Genomic DNA, 6,000 nt, shown 5'->3' with positions numbered 1-6,000 from the left:
GTTTAAGGGGCTTCAGGGACAACAGACTTACCAACATTCACATCATAGAGGTACCAGAGGAAGAGAAATAGAGGAAGGAATTGAAAAGCTATTTGTAGAGATTATGAAAAACTTTCCCAACTTCTTTAAGGAAATAGACATACAAGCCCAGGAAGCTCCAAAAGTCCCAAACAAGATGAACCCGAAGAGACCCACACCAAGATCCATCATCATCAAAATGCCAAAGGTTAAAGACAAAGAGAGAATCTTAAAAGCAGCAAGAGAAAAGCTGTTTGTTACCTACAAGGGAGCTCCCATAAGACTGTCAGCTGATTTCTCAACAGATGCTTTAAAGACCAGAAGGAATTGGCATGAAATATTTGAAGTGATGGAAAACAAGGAACTACAGCCAAGATGACTCCACGCAGCAAAGCTATCATTTAGAATCGAAGGTCAGATAAAGAGCGTCCCAGACACAAAAAAGCTAAAGGAATTCATCACCTTCAAACTGGTATTACAAGGAATATTAAAGGAACTTCTTTAAGAAGAAGGAGGAGGGAAAAGAGAACATAAATATAAATAATAAGATGACAATAACTACGTACCTATCAACACTTATTTTAAATGTAAATGGATTAAATGTTCCAATCAAAAGACATAGGGTAGCTGAATGGATAAGAAAACAAACATATATACTGTCTACAAGAGACTCAGTTCATATGGAAAGACTCACACAGACTGAAAGTAAAGAGATGGAAAAAGATATTTCATGAAAATGGAAACAAACAAACAAAAGGCTGGGCTAGCAATACTTATACCAGACAAATAGACTTTAAAATAAAAGCTATAAGAAGAGATATAGAAGGACCCAGTAACCCCACTTCTGGGTGTTTACCTGAAGAAACCAAAAACACTAATTTGAAAACATGTCTGCATCCATATGTTCATTGCAGCATTATTTACAATAGCCAAGATATGGAAGCAACCTAGGTGTCCATCATTAGATGAATGGATAAAGAAGAGGTACATATATATAGTGTAATTTTACTCAGCCATAAAAAAAAAAAAAAAAGAAATATTGCCGTCTGCAACAACATGGATAAACTTGGAGGGTGTTGTGCTGAGTGAAATAAGTCAGAGGAAGACAAATACCCTATGATTTCACTTATAAGTGGAATCTAAAAAAACAAAATAAATGAACAAACAAAATAGAAACAAACTCAGAGAACATTTTGATTGTTGCCAGATGGAAGGAAGGAGGGGTGAAAAAGGTAGAAGAGATTAAGAAGTACAAATCATGGGGATGTAAAGTATAGCATATGGAATATAAGCAATAGTATTATGATAACTATGTATGGTGTCAGATGGGTACTAGATTAATTGGGGTGATCATTTCATAAATTATGTATATGTCTAATCACTATGTTGTACACTTGAAACTAATATAGTATTGTATTTCAAGAGTAATTGAAAAATTATTTTAAAAATAAAAAATAAAACAAATCAGTGTAATATATCAGGGAATTAAGGGAAAAGAATGATTATTTCAATGGATGCAGCCACAATATTAGACAGAATTTATCCATGTTCATAATAAACAGAAAACTAGTAATAGATTGGAATTTCTTAAGTAGAATGAAAGGTAACTATAAAGAAAAAATTAGAAAATACAGTAATTAATAATGAAATATTAAAAACTTTCCCCTGAGATCAGGAAAAAGAAAGGATACTTGCTATTACCACTACTATTAACATTTCAGTGAAAGATCTAGTCAGTACAATTAAGTCAAGGAAAAGAAATAAAATATTGGAAAGGAAAAAGTAACTGCCATTCACACATCACATGTTTGCATTCACAGAAAAATCCAAAAGAATCTTTATATAACAATTAAAAATTAATAACTGAATTTATCGAGGTCATTGAATTACACAAAATCAATTATACATTTATATGCTAGCTCAAACAATGAAATAATGAAAAATTTGAACATACTTAGGAATATTGCTAATGAAGGATAAGCAAGAATGAAGAATGGAGAAAGACAAAGTGCAAACAATACAAAGGAGAATGTAATACAGAGAAAATATAGTGAAAAGGTCTATGATATGAGTAATTGCAGTTCCAGAAAAAATGTGGCAGAGGTAATTAATTGAAGATATATTGGCAAAGGAATTCACAACACTAGTGAAAAACATCAAGGCACATATTAAGAAGTCCTACAAAATATAAATGGGATAAATAAAAAGAAATCCACACCTATGCACGTCACAAGAAACTGCTGAAAACACATGATAAATAGAAAATCTTAAAAAGCATCCATGGAAGAGGAAGAATGAAGACAAATTACCCTCACATTACAAAAATTAGACTGGGGCTGACTTTGCATGAGAAATGATGAGAGCCAGAAGAAAATGGAGAAAAATATAGATAAAGTACTGACAGACAATAGCTGCCAATCTAAAATTCTATTTTCATCCTTAGAAAATCCAAGTGAAATGAAAACATTTTTGGATGAACAAAACGTTAAAGGATTCATCACCAGCACACCTATTCTTAAGAAAATGCCAAGGGATATTTTTCACGCAGAATACAAATGTTCACAGATGGAAGGTGGGAGAAGCAGGGAAAAAGGGAAAAGCAATAGAAGGGGATGTTGATGAATAAATTGGAACCAATATTGGCTGTATAAGACAATAATAAAAATGTCTTACAGACTTAAGTCAGAGGCAGGTAAATGGAATGAAAGTATTCCAGAGTTCTTGCATTGTCCAAAAGAAGGGCAAGAGTACCAATAAACATTACATTCTAATAATAATGCATGTTGTAATTTCACATGGAATCATTAAAAGGAGCTTTTAACTTTGAAGCTAAGAGTAGGAAAAAATTGAATAACAAACACTGAACCAATCCAAACAAGTTAAGAAAATCAGGAATGAGGAAGATAAAGCAGATAGAAAAAATAGAGAACACAGAGTAAGAATATAGTTTTAAACCTAATACATCAGAAATTATATTAAATGTAGATAGACAAAATCAAATTAAAAGGAAAAATTTCAAACCAGATTAAAAATATTATGAAGTTTATAAAAGATACACCTAAAACATGAGGGAAGAAAGGTAATGTATAATAGCCATCTTTTATTGATGTTAATACCAGATAAAGTATTTTCATTAGAAAAGCATTTGAAATAAAGGACATGTTAAATAGAATGAAGGGTTTTACTCACCAGAAATATACAATAAAGCTAAATTGTGTATAGCTAATAATATAGCTTTAAAGTAAGTAAAGCAAAATTTGACAGAAATGAAAGAAATAGATACATTCACATTCATAGTAATTTTAACACAATGTTTTCAGATATTGATGATATATATATATATAGGCAAAACAATAATGATATAGAAGGTTTCACAGCTTACTGTAATTATCAAACAACATGTCGATATACATAGAGTACTATATTCAGCAATGGTAGAATCACATTATTTTAAAAACACACAGCACGTTTACAGAAATTGACTACATGCTGGTACCTAAGGCAAATCTCAAAAAATTTCTATAGATTCAAATCAAATAGACAATGTTCAATGGAATCAAGTTAGAAATCGTAAAGAGGTATTTATAAAATTTCCATATGTTTGACAATTAAGCAACATATATTTATATATAAATAACCCATGGGTCAAGGCAAAAGTTATAACAGAGATAAGGAAATATTTTGGACAGAATAATTCTATTATTACATATTAAATTCTGTGAGATGCAGCTAGAACTATGCTTAAGAGAAAATTTGTAACTTCATGCGCAATGAGGGAGGGATACCTGAAAATCACTGAGCTAACCATTCATCTCAAAAAGATAGAAAAGAATAACAAATTAAAGTAAAAGGAAGGAAGGAATAAAGATAACAGAAATTAATGACATAGAAAGCAAATATAAAATAGAGAAAATAAACCCAAAATTGTTTCTTTGGAGGAACCAATAAAACTGATAAACCCCTGCTGAGACACATCAAGAAAAAGAAAGAGAAGACAAAAATAACCAATGTCAGGAATGAAGAAAGCAACATCATTATAGAACTTATAGACATTAAATATATGAGAAGATAATGAACAATTTAATGTTAATATATTTTAAATTTTATAAGAAATGTACACATTGCTTGAAAAACAGAATAATCTGACACATGAAGAAATAGAGACATTTGGCAAATATTAAGTCTATCATTGAAAACCTTCCACAAGGAAAACTTTGGGCTGTTGAAAGAATTTTCTTTTCCAAGTTGCATTTAGTGCTTTTCTCTCTCCAAGAATACAAGTCTATATCCTGCCACATTTTCTGGGGCAGGAGAAGCAAAGTGGTAGTAGAACACGCCTTCGAGACACACAGAGCTAGGGTTGAACTCCTGTTCCACTTCCTACCAAATTTTAACCCTGAGAAAAATTACTTGATTTATACAAATTGCAGTGTCTTCATCCATAAATCGCGATAAGAAGCCGTACAGCATACAGTTATATGAGGTAACGTCTATCAAATGTCATGTACAGAGAAATAGCTATTAGTATTTTATGTTGATTGACTCTTACTAGCTTCTACTTTACAATGTGTATTTTGACCTTGACTCACACCTTGCCCTCCCTCCCCACTGACTACACTAAGAACCCCAAGAATGGTTCCAACCAAGCCTCGCTGGATCAGTGACGTCGAACTCATCCCCAGCTGAGCTGATCAGGGAAGGCATTTGTCTATCACCCAAATGCAGGCTGATTTCCATGGATGGCAGCTAGAAAGGGAAGGGAGGAAAGAACAGGGCAGGGAGACTATCCAGACAAAGAGGATGAGATGAGTGTCTGGACTCTTTTTTTGAAAATCAGACTGTGATGGTGGTGACAGAAATTACTATCATGTGAGTGTTTATAGCCTTCCCGTGCCTGGCTAGCCAGGGGGGATTTTCTTTGCCAACTTTTTTTCCATTCTCTTTAAGGGGATGTCTGTGTGTGTGCTGGCTCAGTTCCTAGGTGTCGAGGTTGTAGAATCAGGCAATGTGCACAGAAAAACAAACTGGATTCTGGGAAAGACAAAAGAATGGGGAGAGAGGAAGGGAGCAGCAAAGGGAAACAGCAGGCTGGGTGAGGAGGAACGTTTCATTTGGAATTGAAAATGAGAGAAGGAAAGGAGTTTGGGGTAGAAACGGATGGCCATTTCAGAGAATACTGTAAGTGCCAGAGGTAATCATATCACCACAAAATGGCAAATCCAGGATTTAGAACCAATTATGCATTCTTCACCACAGTCCATTTAGAACATTTTCATTACCCCCTGATGAACCCCACTCTCTTTAGTCAGCAGCCCCAACCCCTCTATCTGTCCCCCAGCCCAAGGTAACTACTAATCTACTTTCTACTTGACTATTTTAGACATTTTATATAAATGGAGTGAGACAATTGTGGCAGGTTTGTTTCACTGAGCATAATATCGTCAAGGTTCATCCATATTGTAGCATGTATCAGTACTTCATTTCTTTTGTTGCCAAATAACATTACTCTGTGTGACTATACCACTTTGTATTTATCCATTTGTCAGTGGATGAATATTTGGATTGTTTCTACTTTTGGCTATTTTGAATAATACTGGTATGAACATTCAAGTATAAATTAGTGTGGAAATATGTATTCATTTCTCTTGGGTATATAAGCAAGAGTGGGAATGCTGGGTCATATGGTAACTCAATGTTTAACCATTTTAGGAACTGCCAGACTGTTTTCTACAGTGGCTGCACCAGTTTGTATTTCCACCAGCAATGTAGGAGGTTCTTAATTTCTCCACATCTTCAACACTTGTTATCTATTGTTTTTTTTATTATAGCCATTCTCGTGTGTATGAAAAGTTATCTCATTATGACTTTGATCTGTAGTGTCCTGATGGCTAATTGCCTGAATTTCTACTTAATTAAGGTAGTTTTTAGATATAAAATTACTGAATTAATGATACATTTTTAAAGCTCATATATAGTGCCAAA

The sequence above is a fragment of the Rhinolophus sinicus genome, linkage group LG04 (genome assembly GCF_036562045.2).
Source record: "Rhinolophus sinicus isolate RSC01 linkage group LG04, ASM3656204v1, whole genome shotgun sequence".
Classification (NCBI taxonomy): Eukaryota; Metazoa; Chordata; class Mammalia; order Chiroptera; family Rhinolophidae; genus Rhinolophus; species Rhinolophus sinicus.
The sequence above is the reverse complement of the archived record's forward strand: the minus strand, read 5'-3'. Positions refer to the sequence as shown.